Source organism: Ursus arctos, chromosome X (genome assembly GCF_023065955.2).
Source record: "Ursus arctos isolate Adak ecotype North America chromosome X, UrsArc2.0, whole genome shotgun sequence".
Lineage (NCBI taxonomy): Eukaryota > Metazoa > Chordata > Mammalia > Carnivora > Ursidae > Ursus > Ursus arctos.
The window spans coordinates 114,699,236-114,718,352 of record NC_079873.1 but is presented as its reverse complement, the minus strand read 5'-3'; positions in this window follow the sequence as shown (position 1 = coordinate 114,718,352).

The window sequence follows — 19,117 nt, the reverse complement described above, 5'->3', positions numbered from 1 at the left end:
GGGGAACACAATTCAGCCCACAACACCCACTGAAGGAGCACTTTCAGCTCAGTAGCAAGTACAGAAAGCAGACTAAAAGCAGATAAGGGCTGTGATAAGATAAGGTCACGGAGAATGTTTTCCAGGTAAGAGAAAGGCCCCAGAAGAGAGAACTTCAAGAACTCTGAAGAGAGGGTACATGATGGAACAGAGTCCTGAAGGGAATGGGAGGGGGTGGAATCGTCACAAAGAAGGGAGGACGCCACTTCGGAAACAAAGGAGAAGGGGAGAGAAGATTTAAACAACTGATAGTTATGTGCATTTCTGTAGACATCTTCATCACCTGTGCCCAAATCTTATCCCAGATTCTCCAGAAGCCGGCCTATTTCTTCAGCAACTTGTAATTACAGCTTTATAACTTTTTAACAGTTGTAGCTGCCACTTCGTACTTCTCAGGTACTACTTACCCCTGGATACAAAGTATCACAGGCTGTTTCCTACAGTTATTTCTAGAAAAATGTTTGAATGATTGAGTGAATACATGAACAGATGAATCTAAAGAGAAGGAGCCAAAATAATCAGGGCTTTGCCTCTACTTACATCTGAACTTCATACACTGCTCTGCATGGCTGAGATTAAACAGCGAGGCAAAGGCCCGTGTGGACAGACGGGGAGAAAGCACCGAGTGAGGGTGTCAACAAGGCCAACACTTGGCTCAAGACATGTGACAGAGACGAGTCCTCCATTTGCAGCTGGGCACGCTCCAGTCAATAAGAGGACACTCGGAGAAAACGACTGCAGAACCCCTCGTCCTCATTCCCTGCTAGGCTGGGCGGGAGCTAAGTGTGGGACCTGAACACCGTATCAGATAAGGAGAAATTATAACAAAAGGATGTCTGATTGCCTAGAACATCAGTATTTCGATCTAGTTGTCCAAATTGGAAGCTACTAGATAAGGTGCAAGTCCTACAGGCTGGCACGATGGGCATTTTTGAAAATGGATGGTTTGGACCCTGAGGTGACTGACCAGCCACCAGGGCTCCAAAGGTTCTAGCAGCGCCTTAGGGAGTCGGCCCTGGTGCTGCTAACCCGGAACCTAGTAAAATCCGGCTCTTGCCACATCTCGTCATATTCATTTCGGCACATTAAGAAAGCCTATTGGACAAACTTGAAAGGTTTTCTCCAGGATCTTTTTAGCCAGGCAGTGCAAGGGTACAGAGTGTGACCAAACGGCCCCTGGGTGCCACGATTGCCTTGGAACCGTGAACAACAGCGGCCTCAAGAACACAACACAGAAGCCCTCTCGGCACTTGGCTCTCCCGTCACAGCTTCTCTGGGATTCACACACGTAGTACCTATTTATGGAAGGAGTTTATATATAGCTTACCTGCCTAAGAACATGAGTCATTCCATATAAAATGTGGCATCTTATAATTGAGCACATACTGTATACTCTTCATTCTTTCACGAATTTGACAGTTCTCTTCTGAAATGAAAAGCTCTCACAAACCAGGACCCTTTGTGTGTGTGTGCGTGCGTGTGGGCTATCCAAGAGAATATGTCAGTATTGAAATCGAGAAGAGCCGAAATTCCCTAAGCCCAGCCCAAAAAGAAAAGGAAGGTTTCAGAAAACCTGACAGGCTCAAATATTAAGCTCTGTCACTTCAAGGTATGATTCGCAGACACAGGTTTTTGAAGTTTTAGATCAAATTCTAAAAATTATGTAGTCCAACTGCCATACTAAATGTTTATAATTCAAATATTTCATTTTCAAAGTAGGGTTCACATCAAGAAGCAGACCCAAGAAACAATGCCTGTGGACTGCTTCAGTCAGACCATTCACTGCTTTGCTGCCTCTTTTCCCTCTCCTCTTCCCCTTTTGGGAGCTAAGAGGCAATTAGGGCTGTCTGGATGCGCTCTGGTTAACCATGGAAGAACTCAATTCAGAAAGTCCAACTGTTGCTCGCTCACGCCAATTAAAAGGCTCTGTGCTTAAATCTGCTCCAGGCCATCTTTTAGAAATGAGTCTTTCTGACCAAAATTCTCAGATGGGGAAAGGCACTGAAAATTAATTAGTACTCTTCCTAGGTACCAGCAAGGATGCTGCAGTGCCACTGTGCTTCGGGAAAGCTCACCTGGGACTTGAAGGTATTCTCAGCATTTGCACCTGCTCACTGATCTTCTAAATTGATTCTTACAAATGACAGACACTGGCAGGCAAATGCAGGGGAGGTAAAATTCAAAGAGCAAAGAACCAAAAGTGGGGCTGAGTGTTCAATTCACAATACACATGGCCCTGACCTTCTGCTTCAGAAGACATTAATATATCAAGGATAGCTCTTCAGACAAATAGGGATATGGAATCAGCTTCCAAGCTGTCACTGGTGACATGACATTTAATGGTGGCAGACGGGAAAAACAGCTCTTGGGTCCTCTTTTGTGTAACCTGTTGTTGAATGTCAGAATAAACGATGTCAAATGTCCAAATGGTTAGTCTCTCTTGCTTTGTGCTGAACTTTACATTCCTATTCTACCTCAGCCTATCCCCAAATTGAAAAAAAAAAAGAAGAAATTGGCAAAGTACTAAATTGACCTGTCATGATGATGGAATGCAACGATGTCTTAATTAAAACACATTGCATTTACTAGAACAAAAAATGGTTCCATTACAATAGTTGTTTTGACACTTTTGTCACTGCCCACTGTCTTTGCCATCTTGTAACCAAATTATCAGGGGATTACCTCTCCCCAAACTTTAAAAATAAGGGAGAGTCCCTTTACACATAGTCCACTCTCAAGTTCCTCCACCAAAGGCTGAATAGAGGGATGGACTCCTAGAAACAAATTTTGTTCTGCATTTACTCTGTCAGGCATGCACCTGGGGTCTCTAAGATCACCTCACTGCCATCTCTACTTTAGTCACCTATGCTGGCTGTTCCCCATCTCCCTGACCTTTAAATATTAGAGGGCCCCAGGGCACAGTCTTTGGACATCTCCCCTTCTCTACAGTTTCTCTCTAGGTGATCTCATCTGTCCCATGTCTTTAAATTCCATCTACATGCAGACAACTCCCAAATGTACGTATATTTTTTTCCCTGAAGCCCAGATGTGTGTATCCAGCAGCCTCAAGAGTTCCACCTGAATATTAACAGGCATCTCAAATTCAACATGTCTAAAGCCAAAGCCTAGACTTTCCCCTGAAACTTGCTTCGTCTCAATTTTCCCCATCTAAGTTAATAACAACCATCCTTCCTGTTGTTCAGACCAATCCTTAGAGGCATCCTGACTCCTCTCATTTCCTCACACCCATACCTCACGTGCAAGAAAATCCTACTGGCAATACCTTCACAATACATCTAAGCCCATCATTTTTCACCCCCTCCACAGTTACCACCCTGGTCTGGCTACCATCATCTCTGTCCTTGACTACTGCTACAGCCTCCTCACTGAGCTTCTTTAAGTCTGTTTTCGACACAGCAGGCAGAGTGTCCCAGGTAACACAGTCAGATCATATCCCTTCTCTGTGCAAACTCTGGCACTGGCTCCCAACTTCTTCCAGAATCTAGGTTCAAATCCTTGCACTGCACTAAAAACCTTCCGTGATCTGGGCCTCCATGTGATCTACGATTTTGTCTGCCACCATGTTCCACCTCCCTCACTCAGGTCCAATCACCTGGCATTTCACATAACTGGCTATACGTAGGCCCAACTCAGGGTCTTTGCACTTGCTGTTCTGCCTCTGTCTGGAATATTCTTTCTCCCAGGGGTCTGCATGCATCGCTCCCTCGACACCTGTAAATCTTTATTCAAATGGCACCTTATCAGTGAGGCCTTCCTTTGTTACCTGATTCCAAATGGCACCTTCTCCCATACACCACAGGTACACTCCCTGTCCCTCTGCGTTCCTTTCTTTTACTCCATGGCACTTTTCACCAACATACTGTATGGTTTATTTACTGTTTGATTCTGTCTCCTCTGACACTTGAATGTATATTCTATGAGGTCAAAGAGTTATTCCTATCTTATTTTTTTGCTTTATCTCTAGGGCCTAGAACAGTACCTAACACATAATGAGTGCTCAATAAACACTATATGAATAAATGAATTTAAATCCCAAGGCAACAGTAAATTCAGAATAAAAATAAGGCTATTAAAGTAGCTATACACTGAAAAAAGGTTAACTCAGCCAATTATTTGGGGACTATACATACACACACACACACACACACACACACACACACACACACACACACGTACAGAACCTATACCAGTCCGCAATGAAGCAGTAGAGACAAGAAGGGGCGTGAGGTGGCTGAGCAGAGGTGTTTCCAGCCCCTGGGTCACTACTAGGGTAAAGGCCAATTTTGTAGGCCTCATGCTTTATAAAAACAACTTGCAAAGCTTATGCTGAAGCCCCACTGACAATTCGATTAACCATGCAAAAAAGGCAGATTCAGGGGCGCCTGGGTGGCTCAATCAGTTAAGTGTCTGACTCCTGATTCTGCTCAGGTCATGATCTCAGGGTTGTGGGGTTGAGCCCCTCATCAGGCTCTGTGCTGGGCATGGAGCCTGCTTGGGATTCTCTCTCCCTCCCCTCTATCTTTCCTCCCCATCCCTCTCTTTTAAAAAAAAAGGCAGATTCATCCAATCTCTGGCTAAAAACTTTTCATTCTGCTACATCAAATGGATATAATCAGTTATAAACAGTTACCAACTCTGATTATTTTTTCACCTAATAGTTCATCAGCAACAGAAAAACAGGTGAGACTCAACAGAAGGAATCTGATCAATGCTACAGGAGGGGAATGTGGTTTACTAGTGAATTAATAATCGTGTTTGCCCTTGCTACTGTAAACACCTGCCTTTCTTACCACTTACTTCTGTCATTTGAGTGGGAAAGCTATTGTTGCAAGAAGTTTTCTTTAAATCGAGCACTTCATCTCAACCTGCATTTGTTTCTTTTTTACCTTTTGATATTTTTCTTCCCAGACCTATTTTACTGTGACAAGAACCTCTCAGATGAAAGCAGAGTTCGAGGTCTGTTACTATACACAAGTCTAATTAAATATTTGAGAAAAAAGATCTTTCAATCCAGCAAGAATTTAAAAATGTATTTATTCACTTCCTATCTAATATATTAAAAATTGAAATGTAGGGGTTTAAAATGGCTGAACAAATAATAACTAACCTAGTCCACATAAACCCAACTTCTCAGATGGTAGAGTAGAATAAAGGCAAGAACATGAGCCAGGACTCAGTCCTGGTTTCCATACCTGTAAGACAGATGGTTCCTCTTTTCCCTGCTTATCTCAAAGGATTACCAGGAGACCCAAAAGAAAATGAATGGGAGTGAGCTCTGTAGATTTAACCACGCTGTCCATGTATAAACCAAACTACTGGGAGAACTAGGAGGAACTTAGTTTAACTTGATTCTCAAGATGGGAAAGCAAATGGAATTGTTAAAATGTAGAAACCGTTGGCTCCCCTCAAAAATAAAGTGCTTTAAAAAGCAAAAGAACATCACTGTGTTGAATCACTCAAAAATTCCTTTTATGTTTCATCTGCTATGATGTATTCTCTTTGGAAGCAATATGATGCTTCTCTTCTAAAAATGTCACAACTTTGAGGATAATAATTTAAGAATTTCAGAAAAGCCAATGAATGTCTCTTAGAACATCCTTTCTGAAAAATGACCAAGTATAAATCCTTTACCTTCAATTTGTGTCATAAGAATCGATAACTAGAGTGGTTGGCTAACTTATAATTGGCTATATCCTACCAATATGGCTCTTGATTCTAGAATGCAAGGAAGCAGCAACTACTTTTACAAGGACCTGAGGTACATATTGAAAGCCAGCTACTTATACAGCACTATTTTCTTATACGTCAAAAACCTTATTATGTAACTTAGATAGAATGGGAGTCCTCTCTGCTCCTTTTATCCATGTATCCACACTCTGCACTTCACTTTCCCCAGGCTCCTTTGCTCATTTGCAGATTCTTACATAGAGAGGATGCTAAGTGATTATCATTGCATCCTCCAGTTTGAATTCATAAATAGATTAAGTACAACTTAACACGTTTCTGCAGCGGAAATAGGACGGTGGTTACTTCACAAATCATCCACCACTGCAACCCAAATCTCAAAACCATAAAATGAAAAAGGTCAAATCCTCATGTTCTCGGGTACTGAGCTCCAGCAAACCTGTATAAGTAAGGTCAGTCAGGGTACCTCAACATCCCAGCCCTGTAGCCTTCCCTGATGCTGTTACGTGCTCTATTCAAATAGAATATTCTATTATTAATATCTATTAATAAATATTCTATTCCATTCTCTTTGCCCTCCATTCAAAGTCAGGCAAAAATAACTGACAATAGGTGCAAATTTTAGCCCCCACCTTAGTATGATATAGAATGGACAGGAATTAAGGAGTTAGGATAGAGAAGAACCATTTATTTTGTCAAGTACCTACTATCGGACCAGCAGTTCACAGACATTACCTCACTTAATTCATTAATTTATTCACAAATAACTTATAAATGTCAGACAACCCAAAATAAACACACCAGACAACATTCCTACCTCCATGCAAGCTACAATCAAGTTTAAGAAACAGACATTTAGGGGGCGCCTGGGTGGCACAGCGGTTAAGCGTCTGCCTTCGGCTCAGGGCGTGATCCCAGCATTATGGGATCGAGCCCCACATCAGGCTTCTCCGCTATGAGCCTGCTTCTTCCTCTCCCACTCCCCCTGCTTGTGTTCCCTCTCCTGCTGGCTGTCTCTATCTCTGTCGAATAAATAAATAAAATCTTTAAAACAAACAAACAAAAAAAAAAGAAACAGACATTTAGGGATGCCTGGCTGGCTCAGTTGGTAGAGCATATGACTCTTGATCTTGAGGTTATGAGTATACCCCCCACATGGGGCACAGAGCTTACTTTTAAAGAAAGTATTCTTGGGTGCCTGGCTGGCTCAGTCAGTGGAGCACACAACTCTTGATCTCAGGGTCACAAGTTCAAGCCCCACACTGAGTGTGGAGTATACTTAAAAAAAAAAAAAGAAAGAAAGAAACAGATGTTGTAAAATAACATCACAACTTCTGCTTCCAGGGAGAATATAATAAATCACAGTAAATAAATACACTTGCTGTTATAAGTAATTAAATATGGATACATTAAAAAATCATATTTTAAATGCCTGAGAGAGTTTCAGTTACAATTGGACCAGATGACCCTAAAAACATATCTAATGTGTATACAACCATTTCAAGCCCTACACTAAATAAATAAGGAGAGTCCTTGAGACAGAAGAAAAGGATCCCAGAAGGAAATGTGGAAGTGTAGGAAGGAACAAAGAACATAAGAATGGACAAATATGTGGGTAAATATAAATAAGTATTGACTTCACAAAGTAATAATAATAGTGTCTTGTAGAATTCACATTGAATATCATGAAGAATATTAATAGCAAAATGACAGCAATAACAGAAGTAAATAGAATTTATAGGTTCTAAGGCTCTAAGGTTATGGGGATTATGCAAAATAACAGTTTGTATTCCAATGAAATAATTCATAAACACATGTTAAATCTTTAGACTAACCACTAAGAGCAAAAAAAAAAAAAAGTATAACAAATTATAAGAAAAAACAGCACAATATATATTTATATTAACCCAAAAGAAAGTAAGAAGGGTGATAAAAAATATAAAATGGGTGGCTCAAGAAGGAAATGAATAATAACGTGATATATATAAACTCAGTCATAGCAGTAATTATAATAAATGTAAAGGGGCTAACTGTTCCAAGGAAAAGACCAAGAGTATAAAACCAGACAAGGCAAACAAACAAAAACAAAAACACAACTATACACACTGTTACTAAAACCAAATAAAGACATCACAAGAAAATAAGGCTATAAATCAATATATCTTATGAATACAGATGCCAAAATTCTCAGTGAAATAGTAGCACAGTAAATTCAGAAACATATAAAAAGGACTGTACACCATGACCATAAGAGATTTATCTTGGGAATTCTAGGTGATTGAACATTGGAAAATTACACAAGGTGATGTATGGAAGTATTGAATCACTATATTGTACACCTGAAACTAATATAATACTGTATGTTAACTGATTAATAAAAAAACATGACAATTAATCAACCATATTAATATGTTAATATAAAGGACAAAATTACATGATCATCTCAATAGATGCAAAAAAGAGCATTTGACAAAATCTGACACCCTTTCCTGTTAAAAACACTCAACACATTTGGAACAGAAGAGAACTTTCTCAACCTGAAAACATCTATGAAAAACCTACAGCTAATATCATACTCACTATGGAAAACAAAATGAATGTCTTCCCACTAACATCAGGACCAAGACAAAGATGTACACTCTCATTGCTTCTATTCAACATTTTACTGGAGAGCTGGCCATGGCAATTAGGCAAGAAAATGAAATAAAAGATACCAAGTTGGAAAAGAAAAAATAAACCTATCTCTAGTCAGAGATGATACAATCTTATATACACAAAATCCTAAGGAATCCTGCCCCTCCCTCCAAAAAAACCTATTAGGGCACCTGGGTGGCTCAGTTGATTAAGCAGCTAACTCTTGATTTCGGCTCAGGTCATAATCCCGGGGTCTGGGGGTTGAGCCCCACATTGGGCTCCACAGTCAGTGGGAAATCTGCTTGAGGATTCTCCCTCTCTCCCTCTGCCCCTCCCCCCACTGGTGCACGTGCTCTCTCTCTCTCTCTCAAATAAATAAATTAATAAATCTTTTTAAAAAATCCATTAGAATATGAAATCAGCAAAGTTGCAGGTTAAAAATTAATATACAAAAATCAATTGTGCTTCTATATACTACCAATGAACATTCTGAAATTAAGAGAATGATTCCATCTACAATAGTATCAAAAAGAATAAAATGCTTAGGAATAAATTTTTCAAAAGGAGTGCAAGGCTCACACACTGAAAACTACAAAACATTGTTGAAAGAAATTAAGGAAGTTCTGAATAAATGGAAGGACATCCAAGGTCATGGATTGGAACAGTTACTATTGTCAAGATGGCAATATTCTTCACATTTATCTACAAATTCAATGCAATTCCTGTCAAAATCACAGCTGGCTTTGTACAGAAATTGACAAACCGATAAATGAAAATGCAAGGGATCTAGAATAACCACAACAATCGCGAGAAAGAACAAAGTTGGGAGACTCATTCTTCTTGATTTCAAATTTTACTACAAAGCTATAGTAATTAAGACATTGTGATACTGACATAAAAATAGACAGAAATCAGCGGAACAGAATTGGGAGCCCAACAGTCGGACAGTTCTTCAAAATATAAAACAAAGTTACCATGCAACCCATCAACCTACGTGTATACTCAAAAGAACTGAAAACATACGTCCATACAAAACCTTTACATGAATGTTCATAGCAGCATCATTCATGATAGCAGAAAGTGGAAACAACTGAAATGTCAATCAAGTAAAAAGCAAATTAAAAAACGTGGTACATACATACAATGGGATATTTTTCAACCATAAAAAGGGATGGAAGATTAATAAATGCTACAATATGAATGAACCTTATAAACATTATGCTAACTGGAAGAAATCAAACACAAATGACCACATTTTATATGATTCTATTTATATGAAATATTCTCATTAGGCAAATCCCCAGAGACAGAAAAAGGATTAATGATTTCTAAGGTCTTGGAGTGAGGAGCGAATTGGAAGAGACTAATGGAGGCAGAGTTTCTTTTTGGGGTGATGTCTATGTTCTAAAATTAGTGGTATTGGTTTTACAACTCTGTGGATATGCTAAAAACCACTGAATTGTACTTAAAAGCATGAACAGAATAGTATGTAAATTATATCCCAGTAAAGCTGTTATAATTTTTTAAAGATATTATTTATTTATTTGAGAGAAAGCATGTGCACACAAGCTACGGGGGTAGGGGGCAGAGGGAGAGGGAGAAGCAGGCTCCCAGCTAGGCAGGGAGCCTGACATGGGGCTCCATCCCAGGACCATGACCTGAGCTGAAGGCAGATGCTTAACCGACTGAGCCACCCAGGCACCCCAAGCTGTTATAATTTTTTAAAGCTAACTATAACATGCTTACAAAAACCACTTTCTAAAAAATATAAGGACACAGAAAGGTCTAAAGTAAAAGAATTAAAAAAATTTGGCATGCAAACATAAGTCAAAAGAAGGTTGGCATAACTACACTAATATCAGGCAAAGTAAATATTAAGGCAATAAGCATTATTAGTGATAATAAGAGCAACATTTTGTAGTGATAAACAAGTCAGTAGCTCTTTAATATCTTTATGATGATGAAGAGGTCAAATCATCAATAAGAAAATATCATTATCCTAAAGCTGTATACATATAATAATATAGCTTCTAAGTATTATACAAAGTGAAAAAGCTGAGGAAACAAGAGAAACAGACTACTCTACAATCATAAAAGAATACTAACTCATCTATTTTAATAGCTGATAGAACAAGCAGACAAAAAAAACCAGTATACATATAAAAGTTCTGAAAAGCACAATTAACAAACTTGATATAATATTCATTTATAGAGCTCTGCATCTAAAAAAGCCAGAATTCACATTTTCTCAAGGACACATGGAACAATTATTAAAATCTATACGCGGAGCATTTTTTTAAATTTAAATTCAATTAGCCAACTTATAGTACATCATTAGTTTCAGATGTAGTGTTCAATAATTTATCAGTTGCATATAACACCCAGTGCTCATCACATCACGTTCCCGCCTTAATGCTCATCACCCAATTACCCATTCCCCCACCCACCTCCCCTCGAGCAACCCTCAGTTTGTTTCCTATAGATAAGAGTCTCTTGTGGTTTGTCTCACTCTCTGATGACTTCCCATTCAGTTTTCCCTCCCTTCCCCTATGGTCCTCTGCCTTATTTCTTATATTCCACATGTGAGTGAAACCCTATGATAATTGTCTTTCTCTGATTGGCTTATTTTGCTCAGCATAATACCCTCCAGTTCCATCCACGTTGATATAAATGGTATGCAGAGCCTTGAAGAAAACCTCAACACATTTTAAAATACTGAAACCATTCTGAATATGTTTTCTAACAAGAATAGAATGAAAATAGAAATTAATAACAGAAAGAGAACTAAAAAAAAACTTTAAAAAACTTCAGCTGAATGAAAATTACATAATACAAACAAAAAAAACATGATCCATGGGTGATCGCAGTTTAAATATCAGATCAGATTTTACTCTGCTCCTTTGAGCCTATTCTGTACATATGCGCATATGTGGCTCGTAGGTCAGCCTAAGACTTCCATGGTATTCATGCACATGATTAGGAGAGCCATCTCTCCAGCTCTCTCCTCTCTGGGAATTATCTCTCACTCTGTAGTCATGGTTGCCTGGGTTTCTTTCCCTGGCTCTCCTAACCAGAAAGCCAGCACCTTTTCTGAGTTGAGGCTGCCTTTGCTGTCCTGTCTCATGGAACTACTGATGTCTGCCCTTGGGTCAAGGCCACAAAAACAAAAAGCACAAAACTCACATCCATGCTCATTGCTTCTCCAAGTTTCAGCTCTCCTCCACAGTTTGTCTGCCTACATTTTTTCACCGAATCCTCAGGTGGTTATTTTTTGTATTTTGTCAAGTGAAGTTACCAGCAGAAGACTGGTCTATTGAGGTTATACCACCATATCAGAAGCTACAGGTCCCACACAGTGATTTTAATTTGCATTTATCTGATGACAGTGATATGGGATGACCATAGATTTTTTTCATCAGAAAATATGAAGAATATAAGATAGTGGAATAGCATATTGAAAGTGATGAAAGAAAAAATGTCACCCAGAATTCTACGTCTAGTGAAAATAGCCCTCAGGAATAAAGGTAAAATAAATACATTTTCAGCAAAAAGAAAATGAAGAAAATACACATTAGTGGTTTTTATTTATTTTTGTTTTTTTAAGATATTATTTATTTATTTATTTGAGAGTGAGAGAGAGAGACAGCCACCCAGGTGTCCCAATTGTGGTGTTTTTTTAGACCAGCAGGGAATAGTACTAGAGAGAAGTTTGAATCTTCAAGAACAAATGAAAAGCACTAGAAGTGGTTTACTTCTTAGATTCTTTATGACACATACAATTGTTTAAAGAAAAAGAATAATATTTTCTTGTCTGATTTTCAATGTTGGTAGATTTAATACATAGGAAAATTATAAAGGATGAGAGTGGGGATTAAAGGGAAATTATATCATTAAAAACTTTCTACATTTTACATTAAACGGTACAATATTAATTCTAAATATACTAGTAAGGTTTAGGAATGTATATTTTAATTGCTGGTGCAACCACTAAAAACTAATACAAACCATTGCAGCTAAAATGTCAATAGATTAAACAGAATACAAAAATATATTCAAATAATCAAAATGAGGGAGAAAACAGGACAGGATCAACAACAACAAAAACAACAACAAAAACCAGAAGAGACAAACAGAAAAAAATTAAATGGTAAACCTAAATCCAACCACATAAATATTTAGATTAAACTAATGGTATAAGCATTTCAATTAAAAGAAACAGACTGTCAGAGTAGATAAAAAAGCAAAATTGAACCCTATGCTGCCAACGAGAGACGAACTACGAAAACACTGAAAGGTTAAAAGTAAATGGCTAAAAAAAGATACATCCTGTAAACTGTAAGCATAAGATGGCTAGAGGGACAGAGGTATGGTGACCACATATATCCTGTTTCCTTGGGACAGTCCTAACTCAGTCTTGTTATCCCCTGCTTAGTATTTAATATCCCCTCCCTTCCACTGTAAGGAATAAACAAATAAATATAAGGACACAGAAAGGTCTAAAGTAAAAGGATTAAAAAATATGTCATTCAAACATAAGTCAAAAGGTCCAGTGAATTCCAAGTAGCATAAAGGTAAAGAAATCCCTGCCTAGATACACGATAATGAAACTGAGCAGAGAGAGAATTGAGTAGGGGGAGAAATGAGTTTGTGTGTTTATGTGAGAGAGAATCAATCAACCTTAAAAGTAGCTCAGAGGGTGCCTGGCTGGCTCAGTTGGTAGAGCATGCAACTCTTGATCTTGGGGTTGTGAGTTCAAGCCACATGTTAGGCATAAAGCCTACTTAAAAAAAAAAAAAAAAGTAGCCACAAAAAAGATTGCGTTTAGAGGAGTAACCAATAAATAGCTGAGCTCTCCATACCAACAACAGAAGACAGTATACTATGTCAATGTGCTGAACAAAAGTAGCTGTTAGCCTAAAATTCTATACCCTACAAAAATACTTTTCAAGAATTCATGCAAAATAGGGGCGCCTGGGTGGCACAGCGGTTGAGCGTCTGCCTTCGGCTCAGGGCGTGATCCCGGCGTTATGGGATCGAGCCCCACATCAGGCTCCTCCGCTATGAGCCTGCTTCTTCCTCTCCCACTCCCCCTACTTGTGTTCCCTCTCTCGCTGGCTGTCTCTATCTCTGTCAAATAAATAAATAAAATCTTTAAAAAAAAAAAGAATTCATGCAAAATAGAGACAATTACAGGCAATGTAATAATAATAATATGCATTATTAGTCTATGCTTTTACTTAAAAAGTAAAAAAAAAAAAAAAAAGTGTAAAGGATTTACTTAAAGCCAAAAGAAAATATACCAGATGGAATCTCTGAGGTGTAAAGAGGAATGAAGAATAAAGAAAGTAGTAAAAATGTGTGCAAATATAAATGAATATTGACTATAAAAGCAATAATAATATCTACTGGAATTAAAAAGAGAAGTAAAACAGGATAGACTTTAAATACCAGGCAATAAAATATTTAAGCTTAAGGTGGGGAGGGGAGAACAAAATACAAATATGTTTCAAAATTCTTATAGTACCTAGGAGTAGGATAAAAGCTTTGACTCACTTTAGACTTTGATAAGTTATTTATGTATGTCATCATTTATAGGCTAATAGCTAAATGAATAGAAAGAGTACACAACTTTCTAACTGGTGAAGGGAAAATAACAAAAAGATTAAAAACAATTAACTGAAAGACAAAGGAGAAAAGGTTCCAAGAATACCACACAATAAAATGAAAAATTTAATCCCAAATATATTCGTAAATACATTAAATATAAGTGGGCTAACTGTTCCAATTAATAGACAAAGATGGTCAGATCGGATTTTTTAAAAACCAATAGTGTGAGGGTAGCATTATTTTGATGAAACTGAAATTCGAAAACATTGCTTCATTTGCCCAAGTTCACCTAGCCATTAAATAACTAGGTTGAGATTTGAACCAGGTCGTCTAACTCTAAATCCCCTGCCCTTTTCACTACCACACACTTACTGCCTCTTGAATCTTTGGCTGCCATCAAATTCATAATCTTTGATTTCCTATGCACCAAGTCACAAGCCTACACCTCATGCTAAGATATGAAACTCTACTATTTGTCTTACAAGCACCAGTCAGGTGGTGGGCAGACATTTTGGTCACTAGATGTGCTGATACCTGAGGTATTTCTTCACAGATGAGAAACAGCTTATAAAGTTCTTTTTTTTTTTTTTTTAAAGATTTTATTTTATTTATTCGACAGAGATAGAGACAGCCAGTGAGAGAGGGAACACAAGCAGGGGGAGTGGGAGAGGAAGAAGCAGGCTCATAGCGGAAGAGCCTGATGTGGGGCTCGATCCCATAACGCCGGGATCACGCCCTGAGCCGAAGGCAGACGCTTAACCACTGTGCCACCCAGGCGCCCCGCTTATAAAGTTCTATTCATTCACAAGGTTCTCTTCCACAGGATAAAGAGCAATTCACAAAAACATTTTCACATCCAAACTCTCATTAATCTTCTCACCACTATCATGAGGTATATATAGCCATTATCACCACCATTTTTATAGAAGTGGAAACTAGGATCCAGTAGAGTGATGCATCTTTCCCAAGGTCCCACACAATCAATAGCAGAGTTGCAACTTGAACCCATGTCTGTTGTCCCAACTGTCTGCCTTGAGTTCATGAACACACCCAAAGTTAGGAGACCTGTCAGTAAATGGTATGTAAGAGAAGCTGTTCCAGCTCACACAAAAGGTCTTTGAAGAAAAAGACAGTTGCTAACATAATTAGAAAAATCACTCTTTTCCTATTCTTTCCATCATATTAAAATGCCTCCATCATATCACAGAGATGGTCCATCTATGCACAAAGGTCTAAAAGCAGTGCAAGTTCAGATAGGAGCCATACAGGACCTCTACAGCGAGCTAGAGGAGTGGAGAAGAAATCTGTGAACAGGCAAAGGTCTGGTCTCTGAATAAAGTGGCCAACAGTCTACTATATGTAGCCCAAAGGCTCATGGGGAACTAGCACTCTCAAGAGGGGCAGCTTCCATAGGCCAAGGCAGCTGGCAGCACCCATCAGCACTACCAAATTGGAAACTGAGCAGCTGAGATTACACTCGATCTTAGCTAAAAGGCTGAGAAGCAATGAGCAGCTGAGGTTACAAGGGCCAGCTCTGGGCTCCAGGGAAAGAATGGGTAAAGGAGAATACAGCCTGTTGGAAGGTTTACAAGAAAGTGGGGAACTGGTGGGCAAAAAGTTGGAGAAAAAATTAGACAACAGCCCAGTCATATGGCCTGGTTGGTGGTGGAGGGTTTCACCTGAGGCATAGTGAATGTTAAGTCTGGTAGCAGGAGTTCAGGCCTCACCTGATCGTAGGGACGGGACTTCTTAACATCCTTTCTGCCTCAGGGCTGGTTGGGGCTGAGTTCATAGGCTAGAGTCTGGAGCAGGCAGAGGATGACACCCAGAGCTGTCTCTGGGCAGAGAGAATACTCAGTAGTTTATTGAATAGAGGAAAATAATACGGGTTCCCTGTAGAATTTGATATATGGAAATAGAACAATTTTATGACCTACTATTATGCCCTGTGACATAAACTCATCTCTAAAAATCAGTGCCATGATTTCAAGGACATACCTCCATCATTTCTTGTGGCTGTTTTTCTTGGAGAAATGCAGGAGAGTGTTTTAGGGGATACCAACTGAGACATAATGCTGGAGGCCTTCTCTCTCTGAACTAGGCAAGACCCAGAGAGAAGTGAAAAGGATGAGATGAAATTATAACAGCAAAGCCCCTAGAGATCATCATTCTTGGCATGAGATTCTCTGGCCCAGCTCTGCACAGGCGGGCTCTTTGGGCTTTCATCTTCTGAGTATGCTGGCTTGTCTTGCTAACCAAGGGGTCATTTGACAGCAATAATTATTTCCCAGACACATTGCAGCATGAGGGTTATTTATTTTGTGGATGGCTAAGCAAATCTGGGAGAAGTCTAACACCATCTCTTCCTAATAACTCAGTTGTTCCAATACCATTTTCAGTAATTGCTTTTTCAACCTCCAAAATATAGAGTAATTTGTTAATTTTAGCATTCTTTGTATGTTTAATCATCATTCTCATTCCATAGACTTTGCTGATGAAAAGTAAACTGTTTATATTCAAAAGCTCTTCTTTATGAATTGATGAGAACTGCTTCCCTTTCACAGGCCTCACTACTCAAGACTCCGAGTTATCTTGACCATGAAAGTGTAATGTGGGAATTTCTCAGGACCACCCCTTGAACCCTAAGCATGCTCTGAGAATTTGGTCTGCGTTAAATTCTGAAGCACCCTCTGATCCCATTTTGAAGCCACAGAGATCAGAACTGGTGACTGACAAAGACTTTAATCAGAGCATTATGTCACATTATAGAAAAACTGAACAAATCAGTTTCAATAGAAGTTGTTACGGTCCTTGAAAATTTGCGATAACAACCGAACTCTCTTTAGTGGGATCTTTGAATGGATCCAACATAAATTATGGCCTAGTGAGTGGAGGGTATTATTTCTGTAGTACAACATGTGGGTGAGGTATAGAAATAACCTCAATAATTCGATCGTAACAATTACAGAGAGGCAGGAAGGTGGAGCACCGAAAGCATAGATTTGGAAATTAGACCAACCTGGAGCCAAGTTCTGATTCTGCCATTTCCAAGGTATAACTTTAAACAAGTTACCTCATCTCTCTCAGGCTCAGTCTCCCTCCTGTAAAGTAGAGAGAGCAAAACTACCAACTTTACAATGTTGTCAGGATGAAAAGAGAATAAGAATATGAGAAAAGGTGCTGGTATATGGCTCACATTCAGTGAGGATCACTGGTACAGTAAATATATCTTAATGATTCAGACTCTGTAGTGAGTTATTCACACATCCTGTATTCCAGCCGGTCTCAACTATGTGGAAAGCAGAACAGTGCTGGTGGTTATAGCAGTTGCCCTTTATTGAGCTATTTGTGTAATTTATGTACATTACCCTGCTAAGTACCTTAACACTCATTGTCTTATTTAATCCTGGTAACTCTAAGACGTAGGCGTCAACGGAGTAGCTAACCACAAGGGTTCTGAAATGAGAAAGTTCGGGATTTGATTTGTGGCTCCCCCAATTAACATCTGTGTGACTCTGGACAAACTTAGACCCTGTCTAACTACAGATTGTCAATTTCCCCCATCTGTAATAAACATCTCATTCCTATATCACAGGGCTGTTGCTATGATTTAAGGGGTTAATGGATATGAAGATCCTGGCACCTAACAGGTATTCAATGTTAGGCCTCCTTCTTGCTTTCTAATTTAATAAGGAACAGGCAAAAGAGTGTTTATATTACCTTATCACTCCTGACATTTAAAAAGTAAACCAAGATTTGTCAAAAGCAATATAGGAAATAATAATTTTTTATTATATTATATTAGTCACCATACAGTACATCTCTAGTTTTTGATGTAAAGTTCCATGATTCATTACTTGCGTACGACACCCAGTGCACCATGCAATACGTGCCCTCCTTACTACCCATCACTAACATAATATAATAAAAAATATTATTTTAAAAAAAGCAATATAGGAAAGAAAAGAAAAAGAATGAAAAATTAAGCCATCTTGGAAGAAGTCGGGGGGAATGGAAAGAAATCTGAAAGATTTTTAGCTTAGCTTTTTCCAATATTAGTCCTGAAAAAAGTGCTATTTTTATTTGAATGTGGTATTATTTCTCAATTTTATTCACTTGGCAACAACTGCTTCTACAGCTCTTCTCTGGGGTCATGGTTACCGCAAGAAAGCATTGCGTGACATTTGAATAAACCATTTCTAGAGGCTCCATTTTGGCCAAAAAAGAGACAATGTAGATGTCAGGCAAGTAGAGTCAGACATTAATTGAATGGCTAACTCCATCTTAATGGTAACATGTTACAGCTGTCAATTCCCAGAAAGTTTCTAATTGGCCTTTTCCCAGGAAGAAATAGGGTGCAGCCCTTTATAGTGGTTTAACAAGCTGCTCCTGCCACCATCTGCCACATTCCCGGTGTGCACAAACTCGTTTCTTCAACAGCCCACCCTCGCTCGCTCCATACCTTTTTCTTCACTCTGACTTCTTTCATCCACTGGCCCCTGACCTTTCCAACTTTAAATCACCCCCTCAGCTGGACAGCTGATCGCATCCTTCCAAACTTTAAGCCTTGGCTTCCCTCCTGGCCAAATGTTTCGATCAATCTGGCTCCATAGAAAATTCTGCCCATACGCTGCCCCTGTGCGCAGCTTCTCAACCCTGTTCTGCCAGCGCTTACATACAGCCCTGGACTGACAGGACTGATTAAGAGAGGGGGACCAGCACCCAACGATCATCCCTGCAAAAAGCGGGAACTTGAGGGCAAACAGGGTTCTTAAGGAATAAACCTTCCTCTCAGGGTCCCTCCACCTCTCTGTTTTCACCCCTCCCCCTTGCATTGTACCAGCCCTAGTTTCTTTTAAGATCAGCCCCCACTACCACCCCAACCTAATGTCCCCTCTCTAACTCTTCAGCACCTAGCCATTTGGATTGGTATTCCCATTAGCCAAGGCAAGTGACTGCCACGAAAGAATGATCATTCTGACTCACTACTGAACATAGCAGTTAGTTTTGTGGGTTCAAATCGTTCAGCACAATATCTACCCTTCCATTTAAGAAAAATACTTCGGTTTCTATGGGCATAGCTACAATGTTCACTTGGAGACTTCTGCAGCATTCAAACAAGTTACTCCTC